General features: G+C 53.7%; 1 protein-coding gene across 3 annotated transcripts in view; it reads right to left on the reverse strand.

Annotated features, from left to right (window-relative positions):
* The window catches only part of USP37 (ubiquitin specific peptidase 37), a 724,569-nt gene that overhangs the window by 3,056 nt on the left and 704,187 nt on the right, over positions 1 to 17,326 (reverse strand). The window lies entirely within an intron of this gene.

Here is a 17,326-nt window from a genome sequence, read left to right on the forward strand (position 1 = left end):
GTCTGGATTTTGAAAGCTAGAACTAGCCACCTATTTTTCACCAGTGACTATCCGAATGATCCAATCTGTTCAGGCGTGAGGATAGAATTCCACTGTGGGGGATAACTCAGCTATTCCATTTTATGTGACACCTACACTTATTGCTGTTTTTCTTTGTCTGGGTCGGACTATTTTTGTGGCCCTGGGGGCTTCTACCGATGTACTCCAGCCACTGAAAGTCTTCTTGATGGGCGTTCCCATGGTAGCTCATAGAGCTCCTTTTAAGCAACCCACTTTGGTCTCAGGGTGATTCTATCAACCTACAATTGAGTTTTGAAGTAGACTGGTGGACGCTGCATTTTTAGTTTTGCTTCACAAGGGATGAAGACAACCCTATTACCAGCGATTTGGTTTTTGACCAACCCTTTGTGTGCAAGAAGCCTGAAGCAGGCCTAAACAGCTGTTTTGCTAACAGGAGGTTACTGCGAGGCCAACTCTGCATCCACTAGAAAGGTTTAACCGCCATAGCCAAGTTTCCTTCCCAGGCAAGCCTAATACATATACAGTGTTGAAGGACCCAAGTGTTTTTCCACCAGGCAAGCCTGATTGGCTGTCCACCAAAACAGTCATGTCCACCTGGTGTGGGAAGGAAAGTCTGGCCTAGGCCAGCAATTGAGTGAGTGCATCTCTAGGGAAAACCCTGGGAATTCCTCAGATCAGTCAATTCTTATCCAAGTTGCTGGAGGATTTGTTACAAAGATGGGCTGCTGCTTTCCCAAGACTAGGCTTTTGTTTTACTGGCAATGCCCTGCTCCTCATCGTTGCTCAACTCTGTTCTTTAGGCTACAGGACATCCTTCCTAGGTTGATCCATGTCCTGCTCCCAGTCCTCCTGGATGGCAGTCTTGTGCAGGGACTGTTCTTGGGTCGTTGAAGTGCTACCTTCCCACAAGGTCCTCTTGGACCAAGACCCTGTGGTAGAGCGCTTCACTGGCCCAGAAGAGTGATGTGTTAATCGGCTTCAGCTCAGTCTTTTTTGATCCCCAACCGTAGCCTGTCTTGGAACTGTGCTTTGTTGGCCGGCCCTTTTTGCCTCTAGGTGTCCTGATCGGTTGGGTTCCTCTGTCTTGATGCTTTTTTCCTTGCTGCTTTGAAATCTGCTGGCGGTTCTTTGTCCTGGGTAACTAGATTGTTCTCATTTGCAACCCTCTGGGTAATAGCTGGTTCAAGGTCAGTGAACCCGATCCATTTTCTAGCCCTGTAAATTAGTGCCCTGAACCTACTGGGTGCACTGGCCTTTACAAGGCCAAACACCGAGTGACTGTGCCAGAAGCTGTAGGGTAGCACAAGTTATTTACTTGGTTGTGATCCATAACTACAGCTTGCCTATGGACCCATTCATTCCAATAGGAAACAAACTTTAACTTTAAAGTGTTGGCTCCTCATTGGGTTTCCTCTTAAAGGGACTAAAAAAACAGACATTGGAACCCATTTCAAAACTTGGAAGGAAGATAAAAACAAGAAAAACAGGGTTGAAAAAAATGGGGTTGTTGGGAGACTTTAAACTGAGTCACAGGCAGTAGACTCAATGGCTGGCCATTCCATCTTAGATATTAGCAAAAGCCCCTGTGTAGTCAAGAGGAAAGGTGGCAGACAAGTGGTGAGGGGCACACCTAACTGTGCAGGGACATAGGATTAATCTGGCTGCAGTTCACAGCTTGGGCCGTTAAAAGTCATCCTATGCTCATGGAGGACAACCCAAGGGTCACAAAAACACGGACGCTGAGAAAATGGGTATACATGGCTCATGGTTTACAAACCACTTACTTTAAAGGTGTGCGACAAATCCAGGGAATTTGTCCCGCAGCCACCCAATTTGGGACTAGGGTGGTGAACATACGCTTAACATCCCCTAGTGGACAGGGAAAGCGCTATCCCACTGGGGGTGGCCCCTCCCTTAGAGGACAAGGAATGTCCAAACAGGATTTGTATTCATCTTTACTGAAAAGCCCCATTTGTTGGTTATATGGGAATTAAAGAGGACAATTCTGTGCAAGTTCCTTTACGCATGGCTGCTATGGTTTGACCACTTAAGAACTGCCAACTCACAAAAACGGGATGTTGACCAATCTCTTTACAAATTGGAGTTTAAAAGACTTCAGAGCGGTAAATAAATTACTGCGGACTGAGCAGCAAGAGACATCCCACTAGATGGCAGATACCAAAGACTACCCTAAGCAATTAGCATTCAGAGGAGTTCCTAATTCCACGCAACACGCCTCTCCCCTACATGGCCCCCAGTAAAGAGGGATCGATAACACCCGAAGAGCGGATCAGACGATGCCAAAGCTGGTCAATCAGCACCTGCAACCGACAGACTTGTCAAGCACCAACAGTCCGAGCCATACCCAACAAGATGTGGAAGTCCAGGAACAAACCTGAGCCACAGTTCTGCATCTGGCCAAGAGGCCACTTCCCCAGGGGAACACTGCCACAGCAACCCGGGTAGCCTGCTGTTGGAGTGCCGGTTTGGGGGGGGGGAGGGAATTGTGAGAAGAGGTTCAGCCAAGCACCATGCCTTGGAAAGTGAGGCAACCCCAAGTCGGGGTGAAAACTAAACTGCCTCAAGCAGGGAAAGGGAGACACCGCCTCAAGTAGGGAAAGGGATTTTTTCTTATTTTGAAGTGATTGGGACAATGTGTCTGTTAACCCAAGGTAGTTACGGGTGTTTTGGTGTGTCCTTCCCCCCACCCCCCATGTTTGTACTGGGAATGGTGTTTCAACTGCCATTTCGACAGTATTGAAACGGCCACAGTTGAGAATTTACGCGCTGCAATGTGTTTCCTTTGTCTTAGGGCTTTGACCTGGACGAGAGTATGTTAGCACAGCAGGCTTGTTACGCGATGGTGACAGATTGACATGTTCTATGAAAATATAGTTGCAGTATGAGCCTTCGGCAATCCCAAAAGTTGGCCTTGGGTTGTATGCTTCTGTGTATGCCAGAAATCGTTCCTGTAGCAGAGCTTATGGCTTGCATGGTGGAGCTGGGCACAGACACCCAGAAGTCTACCAATTCCCCTGAATGTCCTCAGCACCCGAAAAGGAGCCATAGTTGCAACGGTTTCCTCGTCCGAGGCAGCAGCACTGGTGGGTGAATGGGATTCAGCCTGCATGCCATAGGCAGGCCGGCCACCGGTTAGTACGCGCCTCTAAGCATTTTAGACCAAACGAGTTTGCAAGAAGCGCAATGCTGTTCAAAGTGATCTCACAGAAGACTATTATACACCGAGTGTCTTTCCTGGGGCAACCTTTCCATTTTTTAAGTAAATTTAACAGCAGCCAGACAAATCAGTAGAAAAAGTGAGAAGAGTCATTCGCTAAGAAATTATAAGAATGTTGAAACCCTCACTCTTCCTGAAGCCTGGTGAAGGCCGCAGTCAGCCGCGGGGGAAATGAAAAGAAAAAAAAAAAAAACTTGGCCTCGTTTGGCAAAACTAACGTTAAAGGAGCATTGAAAGATGCAAGAGTATAATTATTGAAATAGCAATATTACTGTAGCAAAGCTACGAACTTCACATGAAGCGACCGATCACTATGGTGGAAAAAAACCAATCTCGGGGACCTCGACACTTGAAGGATCATGGGTACACGTCACACTAGGGATTGTATAACACACCCAGCCAATGTCCATTTTTAAACATCGAAAACCAGATGCAATACTCTGCACCTACCACTAGATGTCACCCTACGCCCAGCACATTCACAAACATACATATATGGGATATATTACTCACCGTAATCGTATTTTTGATGCTTGTATCTGCTTAGATTCACAAGCTGAGCATAGGCCGACATCTAGTGGAAGCTGCAGAGTATTACAGTTTTCGAAACTCAAAAAGGGACTTCGACAGGGCGTGTCAGTAAAACTATCCCTAGTGACGTCCACTGTACCCATGGCCCTTCACGCGTCAAGGTCCCTCAGATTATTTTTCTGACATGAGGTAGCATGAAGTGTAGGGTGAGTACATTTGTATCCAAGCAGATATGTATCAGACAAGCTCATAAGCATCATGTGTCTTCGCTCCGCGGGGAGGAAGGGTGGGCACATGTGAATCCAAGCAGATACAAGCATCAGAAGAACAAGTTACTTTCTTACCTGGTAACGTTCTTTCGATGGGATGGTCCGACGACGTATTCCATATCTATGACATGTAATCACCAGAGCTGTGCTGCTTTGGAAACTTTTTTCGGCGTCTGCGTCGATGCGCCGTCGTCGAGGACCTCCTCCGACGTCATCCGATGTGATAAGTAGGACGCACGACGCCCGTAGCCTCAGTTGTAGTTTTTTCCCCCAGAACGTGTGACATACGTCAACTGCCAGTCAGACACAAAGCCTTGCGGAACGTAAGCTGCAATCGCAAAAGAAATTCTGCAGCGGGGAAGGCAGGGCGGGAGCGATATGGAATACGTCGTCGGACCATCCCATCGAAAGAATGTTACCAGGTAAGAAAGTAACTTGTTCTTTGAAGGGATTGGGTCCTCCGACGTATTCCACATCTATGACAGACTCCCAAAGCAGTACCAGAGCAAGGAGGAGGGAAAGAATTTAGAATCAAAATTTAGAATAGCCAATCAAATAGCAGAGCAAAGGACCGCCTTGCCAAAGGCCAGATCCTGCCCTCGGATGGAATCGAGGGAATAGTGACGTACAAATGTATGTACTGAAGCCCAGGTGGCTGCATCACAAATGTTGCGAATAGGAACACCCCTCTGCAGGGCAGTAGATGCAGCCACACCCCTGGTAGAATGGGCCCGCAAGCCAGCCGGTGGGTCCTTACCCGCCAAGCGGTAACACTCCGAGATGGCTAAAATAATCCAGCGAGACAAAGTCTGTTTCGTCACAGCTTGCCCCAAACGCTTTCCAGCGTAACCAATAGAGTTGATCGTCCACTCTGACCCGGGACATGCGTGAAACATAAAAGCTTAAAGCTCTCCTAGGATCAAGCCTATGGAGCCTCTCCTCTTCCTTACCAGGATGCGGAGGAGGATAGAATGCCAGAAGAAAAACCTTCTGGGCCAAATGAAACTCCGTCACTACCTTCGGAAGAAAAGAAGGACGAACTCTAAGGACAACCCTGTCCTTGTGAAATACAGTGAAGGGTGGCTTAACTGAAAGTGCCTGTAACTCACTCACTCTGCGAGCGGAAGTAACCGCAACTAAAAACACAGTTTTCAGAGTTAACAGCCTCAAAGGGCAAGAATGTAAAGGCTCAAACGGAGCACCCATAAGAAACTTAAGAACAAGGTTTAAATCCCAACCGGGCACAAGGAAAGGTGACGGAGGGAACACATTAGTGAGCCCTTTCAGAAACTGAAATTAAAGGGATTTTAAAGTAAGAACACTCTTCAGACGAGCGCTTAAAGATGGACAGCGCCGCCAGGTAACCTTTAATGGTACCCACTTGCAAGCCCCTGTGGGCCAAAGAAAGCAAAAAGGACAGAACCATGGGGATGTCCCATGCAAAAGGATCCACATTCTGAACTCTGCACCAGTCGCAGAACTTACGCCAACGGCAACGGTACAGAGACTTTGTTGCTGGCCTTCGGGCCGAAAGCAACACCTCCATCACGTCTTCAGGGAGGTCCCAATCCTTATACCTCAACCTTTCAGAAGCCAAGCGTGAAGGTTGAGGGTTCTGACCTCTGGATGGAGAACCTGACCCCCCTCCCGTGAGAGCAGATCGTCTCGGTAGGGAAGACGACGTGGAGGGCAGATGGACAAGTCGAGAAGGTCCGGGTACCACGTCCTCCGAGCCCACGCCGGAGCAATGAGGATCATCCGGGAACCGAACTTCTGTAAACTCCGCAGCACTTGCGGGATGACGGGGACTGGAGGAAACGCGTACAGCAGCGGGAATGACCACTCCACCACGAACGCGTCTCCTAAGGCTCCTTTTGGAGGAAATTCCCGCGAGCAAAACCTTTCGCACTTCCGGTTGACACTGGAGGCGAAGAGATCCACTTGAGGGGTCCCCCAAAGGGCGAAGATCTCCAGGAGAATCTCCTGAGCCAACTACCATTCGTGAGAGATCGCGCTCTGCCTGCTCAGAGCGTCCGCCATCACGTTTTCATCTCCGGCCAGATGAACTGCCGAGATCGAAACTTCCTGCTGGATGGCCCAGAACTCGAGCTGCATCGCCTCCTTGCACAGAGGAAGTGACCCTGCCCCCCCCCCCCTTTTTGTTGAGGTAGTGCATGGCCACTGTGTTGTCTGTCAGGATCAGGACACTCTTCCCTCGCACAGTCGGCAGAAAAGCCTTCAGGGCTAGCCTGACGGCCCTCAGCTCCAACAGATTGATATGGAGTCTGGACTCCGACGGAGACCAACGACTGCTGACTGTCAGCCCGTTGGCATGAGCTCCCCATCCCGTGAGGGATGCATCCGTCACGATTGTCACCTCTGGCCAGGGAAGCCAAAATGGAGCCCCATTCATCAAGTTGCCTTCGACGGCCCACCACAGAAGGTCCCGGGCGACCGAGGGCGGCACCTGAACCGAGTCCGACATCCTGCCGGAGGACTGCGACCATTGTGTCTTGAGTGCCCACGGCAAAGATCTCATCCGCAGGCGAGCCCCTGGCACCAGAAGAATGCAGGATGCCATGAGGCCGAGCAACCTCAAGAACTCGAACGCTGGGAGCGTCTGGGCATGCTGAAACTTGTGCACCATCTGATGAATGTGAAGAGCCCTCACCTGGGGAGGAAAACACTGCCCCAGGGAAGTGTCGAGCACTGCTCCGATGTACTGGAGCCGCTGTGTTGGCGTCAAATGGAACTTCTTTAAATTGAGGGAGAAGCCCAGCCTGTGAAGGGAGTGGCAGGTGATGGACAGATGATCCAGGACTTGCTCGGGAGAGCTCCCCCTGATCAACCAATTGTCCAGGTAAGGGTAGACGTGAATCCCCCCTTGCCTGAGATGCGCTGCCACCACCACCATGAGCTTGGTGAAAACCCTCGGGGCGGAGGTCAATCCGAACGGCAGGACCCAAAACTGAAAGTGCGAGTCGCCAACCGCGAACCTCAGGTACTTCTTGTGCTTGGGATGGATCGGCACATGGAAGTAATCATCCTGGAGGTCGAGTGACACCAATCAGTCCTGAAGCTGAAGGGCCTGGAGGACTTGAGAGAGAGTAACCATCTTGAACTTGTCCTTCCTGAGGCGTTTGTTCAAACCGTGCAAGTCCATGATGGGTCTCAATCCCCAGTCTTTCTTCAAAATCAAAAAATAAGGGGGAATACCATCCCTTGTTCCTCTCCGGTACAGGCACCAGTTCTATGGCGCCTTTCTCCAGCAGGGCTTGAATTTCCTGCGCAAGGAGCGGATCCGGACTCTGCAAAGAGAGGTTCCCCGGTGGATTGTCGCGAGGCCTGTGCCGAAAGGGAAGACAGTAGCCGTGGGTTATGATCTCCAGAACACTCACATCTGAAGTAATGGCTTGCCACTCTACAAGATGCTGCGCCAGCCTTCCCCCAACCGGCGAACCATGGGACATGGCCTCATGACTGAGTGGGAGCGGCTGTGGCGTTACCTGAGGGCAAAGAGCCAACTGCCCGAGCGGCCTTGGCACCACGGGTACCCTGTCGTCCACCTCTGGTACCCCTGCGTTGGCCTCTTTGACTGCCAGCTCCTCTCGCTTTACTGAAGGACGAGTAATAGCGAAAGAAACCACCCCTCCACTGCTGTCCCCTAGGACGAAAAGGCAGAGGTTGGCGAACTGCAGCGCCCAACGATTTAGCTGCAGCTTTTGAGGTCTGCAACCTCTCAAGGCTCTCGTCAGCCTTGCTGCCAAAAAGGTGTTCACCGTCAAAGGGCATGTTGAGGAGCCGGGACTGCACATCAGGAGCAAATCCCGACTTCAGCAACCACGCAAACCTGCGTATCACAGTGCTCGCTGCCATGGACCTACTGACGCATTCAGCTAAGTCCAAACCCGACTGAACGGACTCACATGGCATCCTTACCATCCTGGACCATAGCAAGGAAACCATCCCGTTCGTCCCCTTCGGGAATATGTTCAGCCGCTAACGCAACACAGTTCCACAGTGTGTGTGTGAAACGAGACAAGGCACAAATGGAGTTGGCCGCCTGAAGCGCCATACCACCAGAAGAAAACACTTTCTTCGCCCAGCCATCAAAACGTTTGTCGTCCCCATCAGGAGGGATGGTAGGGTACGACGCCTGCTTTGCCGGGGCCGTGGCCGCCTGCACCACCAAACTCTCCAGAGTGGGGTGCCTGGTCAAGTAGCAGGGGTCGCTACTGGCTGGACGGTATTTTCACGACAAGGATCTGCCCACCGCCGGGAGACTCTCCGGAGCAGTCCAAGCCGCTGCCACCCTTCTCTGTAAAGCCATATGGAACGGAAGTACCGGGTCAGTTGGGGGACCAACATCAAGGATGTCCGTTAGATCATCCTGCACAAACTCCCCTGGGGGAGCAGACCATCCCAAGTACTCAGAAACCCTAGCCATAAAGCGCCGGTACGAGGAATCGGCATGAGAGCCAGGCTCAGGCCTACAAAACTCCACCTCCGGAGAGGTGTCCAGTCCACTGGCATCATGCAGTGACTGCCTCAAATCGTCAAACTGACTATGGCCCGAGACAATTTCATCTGGAACCTGACTAGGAACCAGGCCATCAGAATCCTCATCTGCCTCTGAAATATATTCCAGGTGGCGAAAAGAAGGCACCCGAGAGTGCTTGCTCTTAACCAGAGCCTTCCTAGGGGGTACTCCCGTGCCACCTCCGACACGAAAGGCGTCGAGAGAACCTGCATCGGCGCCGAAAGGATCGGCGTCGACGAAATCGGCGTCAACGTCAGATGCAGCGCCTCCAGCATCGGCGACACAGCCCTCGAAGCCAGAGCCCAGAGCGTGTCCCTCGACCTGAGCGTCGACAGCTTCGACGACTTCCTTGGAGCCGGAGCCTCGAGAAAGCCTGTCGACGCCCTTGACGCCTCAGACGTCGATGTCTTACTCGAAGACCTCACAGGTGCACACGGTCTCTAACGCGTCGAGGACCGGGACCTGGAACGGGTACGTCGAGAACGAGTCTCCTTGTCCGAACGGGACCTCTCCCGTGACTCGTGCCGACCACTCTTGCGAGCGGTGTCTCTCGACCTCTCACGGCCGACCCCACTCGGGGGCGCGGACGGCTTAGTACCCTGCGACTCAAGAATTGCCAGCATTTTCTTCCCGAAGGAAGCCCATTCCTCTGGCGTCGCACGGCTGGTGGGGTAAGCGCCGTGCCGGGCAGAGTCCTCCGAAGAGGACCTGGAAGACGACCGGTGTCGGCGCTTCCGAGAATGTCTCGAAGAGGCTGAGGAGTGGCGAGACCGACTCCTAGAAGGAGACCCACGAGACTTCCGACGATGACGCGGAGAGTCACCCCTCGAATCATCCGTCGAAAGCCCCGCAGACTTCGACTTCCGGGGCTTGGACACCCGACCTACCGTCAACTTCTTCTTACGTTCGCATAAGGCTTTGGAGCCACACTCCCTGCACTTCTTGAAGCCCGGACACGGGGTCGAAGACGAAGTAGAAGACATCTTCACACGAAGGATTTTTCACAAAACGAACAGGTTCGAAGAACCGAGAAGAACAGAACTCCAAAGAGTCGAGGCGTTAACCGAGAAACACGAAGCAACACGTTCGCGGAAAAAACGGAACTGAGGCTACGGGCGTCGTGCGTCCTACTTATCACATCGGATGACGTCAGAGGAGGTCCTCGACGACGGCGAATCGACGTCGACGCAGAAAAAAGTTTCCGAAGCAGCACAGCTGTGGTGATTACATGTCAGATATGGAATACGTCGGAGGACCCAATCCCCTCGAAATACAATTACAGTGAGTAACGTATCCCTTCTGAGGATTGTGGAATCTGCTTAGATCACATTCTGTACATAGATTAGCGAGCAGTGTTAGGAGAAGGTGGTGGGATGTGAGAAGGTTCATGGGCGAACAGATGTCTGATAAGGAACAAGTTACTTACCTGTAACTGTTCTCCAGCATGGGTCTGGCATGGATTCACATGCTCATTAATATTCCCCGTCGTCAGGCTGGGAATCCTCGGTAAAGAAAAAACCAGTATCAGTTTCGTTTCTGATCTGTCTTTCGTAGTAGTAACCAATCACTGATCTCTGCGTCATACTGACCACAGCCAATGACTGCCCTCTACCTAAGCACCGCCTCTGCCAGCCATCTTCAGATTTGGAAGCACGTGAAGTGGCAGTATGACCAAGTGAAGAGCCGCAGAGGGGTAGGAGGGAGGGTTCGCATGTGAATCCATGCCAGACCCATGCTGGAGAACAACAGTTACAGGTAAGTAACTTGTTCCTTCTCCAGCATGGGGTCTGGCATGGATTCACATGCTCATGAATAAAGAATACATAGCAGTACACACATGCACAACCAGGGGAGGTGGCAAAGGCTCAACATTAAGCATTACATCAAACTCAACATTAAGCATCTTACCTCCTCACCAGGCTCACCTCAGGCGAACAGGTTGCGCAGCACTGCTTGGCCGACCCTGGACTCCTCCCTGGAATCCCCATCGACGCAGTAGAATTTCGTGAAGGTGTGCGTCGACCTCCACGTAGCAGCCCTGCATATGTCCAGCAGAGGCACACCAGAAAGGAACGCCGTGGTAGCTGCGATCGCTCTGGTGGAATGGGCTCTCGGACGGCCAGGCAGCGGTTGGTTTGCCAACCGATGACAGTACATGATACAGCCGGAGAGCCATCTGGAAATGGAAGCCTTCGAGAGAGCCTTCCCCTGATTGACAGGTCCAAAGTTCACAAAGAGTTGTGACGTCTTCCGAAAACACTTTGTGCGGTCCACGTAGAACTTCAGCGCTCTAGCCACATCCAGCGAGTGCAAAGTCCTCTCAGCCGGCGACTAAGGCGACGGGAAGAACACAGGTAACACCAAGGGTTCGTTGAGATGGAAGTCCGACGGCACCTTGGGCATGAAGGAGGGGTGCGTCCTGAGCACGACCCTCGTGTTGTGAAAAGTCAAGTATGGGGCCTTGCAGGAAAGGGCCTGGATCTCTCCGACCCGTCGTGCGGAGGTGATGGCCACAAGAAACGCTGTTTTCCCCGACAGGAATTTCAACGGGGCCGAGTGCAGAGGCTCGAACGGAGGTCCCATGAGCTTGGTCAGCACCACGTTGAGCTCCCACGCCAGGGCCGGAGCCTTCACCGGCGGGAACGATCTGAACAGTCCCTTCATGAACTCTTTCACCAGACGATGAGACCACAAGGACGTCCGCCCCGTGGTTCTGGTGTATCGGGAGATCGCAGCAAGATGAATCTTGATGGACGTGTGTGCCAGTCCAGCTTTGGCCAGCGTCAACAGGTACGGCAGTACTTGGGGAGCCGTAATCCTTAGAGGATTAATCTTCTGTGCGTGGCACCAGACAGAGAACCTCTTCCATTTGTGTCCGTAGCATTTAAGAGTCGAGGACGCCCTGGCCTTTGCAAGAAGCTCTCTGCAGTCGGCCAGTATGTCGTATCCTCCAAACTAACGCTGCAGGAGCCAGGCCTGCAAGTTCAGCAACTTCGGGTCGTGGTGGAGGATGGCGCCTCCTTCCCTGGAGAGCAGATCCGCATCCACTGGCAGCTTGATTAACGGGGACGCTGACAAGTCCAGAAGGTCCGGGAACCATATCTGCCTCGGCCACGAAGGTGCGACGAGTATCATCCTGCACCGTGACCTCTTGAGCTGGTTGATGACCCGGATCAGCAGTGGCAATGGAGGGAACGCGTAATGGAACAGGCCCTCCCAGGGGAACGAGAAAGCATCGCCCATGCTCCTCGGCTGGGGAAACCTGCTGGCGAACCTCCGGCACTTGGAGTTCGACGCCGTCGCGAACAGGTCGATCTGGGGTGTGCCCCACCGTCGGAAGAGGCGATCCACTAGATCCTGCCGTAGTTCCCACTCGTGGCACGAGCACAGCTCCCTGCTGAGTGAGTCGGCAATGGTGTTTTTTATCCCTGCCAGATGAAACGGCACCAGAAACATCCTTTGGGCGACAGCCCAATGCCACAGGTCCTGCGCCTCCTTGGACAGTGCTGGGGACCTGGTTCCGCCCTGTTTCCTGATGTAAAACATGGTGGTGGTGTTGTCGGTGAAGATCCTCACCACCTTGCCCTTGAGGGACGGAAGGAAGGACCCGAGGGCCCAAAACACTGCATGGAGCTCCAGGACGTTGATATGGAGGGACTTCTCCGTCGGGAGCCAAAGGCCTCTCGCGTGCAGTTCTTCGGTGTGCGCTCCCACCCTTCCAGGGAGGCATCCGTGGTCACTGTCTCCTGGTGGCCTTGGGTCTGGAAGTCCATGCCCGCCGTCAGATGCGCGCGGGTGCCCCACCACCGGACCGCTCGTCGGAAACTGTCGAGTGTGATCTTCTCCTCGAAGCTGCCCGTCGTTTGGATCCAGCGCGCGTCCAGGAACTCCTGCAACGGGCGCATCCGGAGCCTGCACAGGGGAATGAGGTAGATGCAGGAAGACATCATTCCGAGGAGGGACTTGATGGACCTCACCTTGGCCGCGTCGGCAACCAACATCCGCTGTACCTTGCCCAGGATGGCCATGGTCCTTTCCTCCGACAGGGAGGCCAGAAGGGACACTGTGTCGAGCTTCGCTCCCAGAAACAGTGTGTCTTGCGCGGGTACCAGGTGGGACTTGGCGTAGTTCACGGAGAATCCCAGGTCCGTGAGAAGCTGGACGGTCCTTGCCGTGTGCTCCACGGCGAGCTCCCTCGTCTTGGCTCGGATGAGCCAGTCGTCCAGGTAGGGGTAGACGTGGATCCCCTCTCGGCGCAGCTGCGCCGCCACTGGTGCGAGGCACTTGGTGAATACCCTGGGTGCCGACCGTAGTGCGAAGGGAAGGGCTCTGAACTGATAGTGACGCCCTTCACGAGGAAGTATCTTGAGTAAACTCCGGAGCCCCGAAGCCTCTTTGGGACGAGTTCGATGGCGCCCTTCCTGAGCATCGCCTTTACCTCCAGGAGAAGCTGAGGGACGTGAAGCTCTTTCCTGGCCACAGGGGGGTACGCGCGGGCACCTTCTTTGAAACTCGAGCGTGTGGCCCTGGGCTAGGGCGTCCAGCACCCAACGGTCGGTGGAGATGGACTCCCACACGCTGACGAAGCTCGCCAGCCGGCCTCCCACCGGGGTGCTTCGGTGGGGGCCCGACCCCACGGCCGGTTCAATCCTGCTTCGACGAGGCTTTGCTGCCTTGACCTCCTTGGCGACGACGGCGGGGTCCGCCTGACTTGCCTCAACCCCTGTAAGCTTCCTGAGACGACGAACGGGCCGTTTGACGGTAGGTGGAAAATCCGCCGCCGGAACCTTTGGAGGCGCCCTTGCCTCCGCCGCTCCGAAAGGGCGGCCGCCGTTGCTGGAGAACCCCGAGAGCCCGGGCCGTCTCTGTGTCCGCTTTAATGGCTGTAAGGGAATCGTCCACTGTTTTCCCAAACAGGTTGTTCCCATCGAACGGCATGTCCAGGACTCTGGTTTGTACGTCTTGACGGAAGTCAGTAGCCTTGAGCCATCCACGCCGTCTAAGGCACACGCCGTTGCCCAACTGGCGAAATCCAGTGTCGGCGATGTCCGTCGCAATCGTGATGGCGTGGTCCGACGCCACCTCACCTTCCTGCAAGATCTCCAGGGCCTCCGCCCTCTTGTCGTCCGGTAGGAAGTCCAGCAGGGGAGCCAGTTTGTACCACAGCTCCCTGTCGTAGCGGGCTATGATAGCCAAGGCGTTGGCCGCCTTAATCGTCGTCGCTGCAGACGAGATGACTTTGCGCCCCATCGTGTCCAATATCTTTCCCTCGGCGGGGAAGTCGACGTGGAGGCCGCACCCCCCCCCCGCTTTCTTCCTGGCCGCCGTGGAGACGACAGAGTCCGGGGTAGGCTGTGCCCGGAGGCACAAGGGGGCCGCGTCCGGGACCCGGTACTTCTTCTCATACCGGTCTCTTCTAGCCGGCGTCGTGGATGGGTTCTTGCGAGGCCCTCATCCCAAATATCGTCCAGTAGAGGTACCGCGAGGACCGTCTTCCTCTTGGCCTCACGCCGTTGATAAAGGAAACCTTCCTTCTTCTCCTCAGGGCAGAGCTGGAAGAGCTCGGATGCCCTGGCGATCATGGAGTGAAACGATCCAATCTCGTCGGGCGGGGAAGCCCGGGTGGGAGGCGACGACGGCAGATCCTCGTTGTACACCTAGTCGTCCGTACCCGTCGCGGCCGTGTCAGTCCCCGTATCATCCCCTCGAGTCGTGGACGGGGAGGAGGGCTGAACGGGGCGTGACGGCTGAAAAGGAGGTGGAGGGTGAATCCTTTTCTTGGGGGGAGGGCTGCCAGAAGGTCCAGGTTCTGGGTCCCCCGACGGGAGTGGCTCCTCCACTGGTGGTAACGGTAGTCTCGTCCTTATCTCAGAGCATAAGGACTGTATAGCCAACAAAATGGCCGCCGAGTTGTCTTGCGGCGCTGGCAGAGGGGAGTCAGACGGGCGGTCAGGGGCCCTGTCGGCACCCTCGACGATATCGTCGTCTCCTGCGTCAGGATCCCTCCCGACGGGCTGGTCTTCTTCCACACCAAGGCCGTGGCTTAAGACTTCGATGAGCTCTTCCTCAGAGGTTGAGGCCGAATCCACGACGACCTCCTGCCCCCCCCCCCATCTTCTCCGCCGGAGGTTTCACGGGGGTCCGGTCGATGGGCATAAAAGAGGACTCCCTCCGCGGTGGCAGGGAGACTGAGCCCCGAGGTCGCCACCACTGGTGTAGCCTCCACAGGCTGAGCCAGGGCCGCTGCGACTGTCTCGATAGAGGCCTTGGCCGGATGGATTAAGTTTTTCACCACCTTAGGTGCGCTCACCGCCTTCTCCTTGAGAGGGGGGGGGGGGGGCACTGCCTCGCTCCCCCTCCGATGGGGCCTTCGAGCTCGACCGGGACCTCTCCAGGAGCTTCACCGGGTGCTCAGCCTTCCTCTTACCCGACCCAGAGCGTTGGCTCGTGGTTGATGGCGCCGGGGAGGGTGCGCCCTGCCTGGCGCCCGTAAAGCCCGACCGTTCTGCGCTCCCGGTGCCAGCGGACTCGCAGTGCTTGGCCTTGTGTTGGACCCCCGTCGCCGGGGCATCCTCAAAGGTCTTAGAAGACCGCTCGGATTTCTTCCTCTTCTTCTCGCCGAACGGGCTCTTCCCTTCCAGCCAGTTGGCGAGACGTTGATGGCGGTCCTTCATGGTCTGCTCCGACATGTTGCCGCAAAACGCACAGTCCTTCTCCACTGGTTTTTTCTTTACCGAGAATTCCCAGCCCGACGACGGGGAATATTCATGAGCATGTGAATCCATGCCAGACCCCATGCTGGAGAACCGCTTGTCCCACCAGTGTATCTGTCTTGGAGTGTCAATGCAGTAATGCCGAGTGAAAGTGTGTATTGAGCTTCATGTAGGTGCTTTGCAAATGCCGTCTAGAGGGACATTTGCAATAAAAGCCAGAGTGGCTTCTGTGCTCCATGTGGAATGAGCTCTAGGCGTGAAAAGCAGCTTTTTGTTTGATCATGAATAGCACAATTGTATACATCAGACTATCCATCTAGAGAGGGCATTTTTGGAAATGCGGTCTCCTTCTCTGCCTGTAGCTATTGAGACAAACATTTGGTCTGTTTTTCTTAGCGGTCTGGTCTTGTTTACATAGTAAACGACCGCCCTCCACACATCTAGTGTGTGGAGTTTTACCTCAGCTGAGCTGGTGGGGTTCTGAAAGAAAGCCGGTAGCTCAATAGACTGGTTTATGTGAAATTTAGAGATGAACTTCGGGGAGAACCTAGGATGAGTATGCAAAACTAACTTATCCTATTGTACAACAAAAAGGATCCTGCACTGACAATGCTTGTATTTCACTCTTCTTACGGAAGTAATGGCCACTAAGAAGGCAGTTTCATAAGTTAGGTGTTGAAGACTACACTTTTGCATCGGCTCGAAAGGAGGTACCAGGAGCTTAGCAAGTACAACATTGAGATCCCATCCTGGCGGCAGATTAGATACTGGAGGGTGAATTCTCTTTACCCCCCTCGATTAATGCTTTGATAACAGGCACCTTCCACCATGAGACTATTGCTGGAGGTGGTGTAGGCTGACAAGGCCGCCAGGTTGACCTTTAAGGAGTTGAATACTAACCCTGAATGTAGCAAGTGGAGCACATAAGATTGTGGGATGGAGTACATTCTAAGGGGTTCATTTGTTTAGACTAGTACCAAATTACAAATCTCCACTTGTCGAAGTAACAGTGCCTAGTGTTATGTTTTCTTGCTTCTTTCAAGATATCCATGCGCCTTTGAGGTAGGTTAAGATGTCCGAACTCTGACTTCAGGAGCCATGCTGCCAAGTTCATTGAGTGAGGCTGAGGGTGCACTGTTAGCCCCTCGTGCTGAGTGAGTAGATTGGTCGGGCACGGGAGCTAGATGAGATCGCACATCGCCACTTTGTGCGCAGATGTGGATACCAAGGTTGTCTTGCCCACATAGGAGCAACTAGGACGAGCATCATCTGTTCCTTGTGGATCTTCTTGAGCGCCTTCTTCATGAGAGGTGTTTGGGGGGTGGGGTGGCGGGCGACGCGTAAGCAAATTTCCCCGACCAGTCCATCCATAGGGCGTTCTCCTTGGAGCCTAGCTGGGGGAACCTGGACGCGAAGTCTGGGGATTGACTGTTTTCGCTTGTAGCAAACAAGTCTATTGTGAGGAAACACCATAGAGAGAAGAGGTGCTCTCCGACCCCTGTGTGTACCTCCGGTAGGGTATCTCTGCTCAGTGAGTCTGCCAGAGAGTTGAGATGCCTTCGAAAGTGCTGTGACGATAGAAATATCTTCCGTTTGAGTGCCCATCTCCAAATTTGTTACGCAAGCCTGGACAGATTTGGAGAACGTGTGCCCCCCAGTTTGTTGATGTAGAACATTGCAGTAATGCTGGCTGTCAGGACTTGCACAGATTGTATCGCTAGGTGAAACTCGAATGCCTGAAGGGCCTTGAATACCACTAGTAGTTACAGCAGATAGATGTGGTTCTGAGCAGCTGCCCGAGATCACAGACCCTGAGCTGTGTGGTGAAGGTAATGAGCCCCCCACCCAGCGAATGAGGCGCCCATCGTGACAATCCCTTGTACTTCCGGATCGTAGAAGGGTTTCCCCTTCCACAAGCAAAGATTTTGTACTAGTGTTGGCGAAACGACCACTAGATCGTCCCACTGACCACTTGCCTCAGACCATTGTTTCACCAACCCCTCCTGCATGGGTC

Source organism: Ambystoma mexicanum, chromosome 9 (genome assembly GCF_040938575.1).
Source record: "Ambystoma mexicanum isolate Mex_15411 chromosome 9, UKY_AmexF1_1, whole genome shotgun sequence".
Lineage (NCBI taxonomy): Eukaryota > Metazoa > Chordata > Amphibia > Caudata > Ambystomatidae > Ambystoma > Ambystoma mexicanum.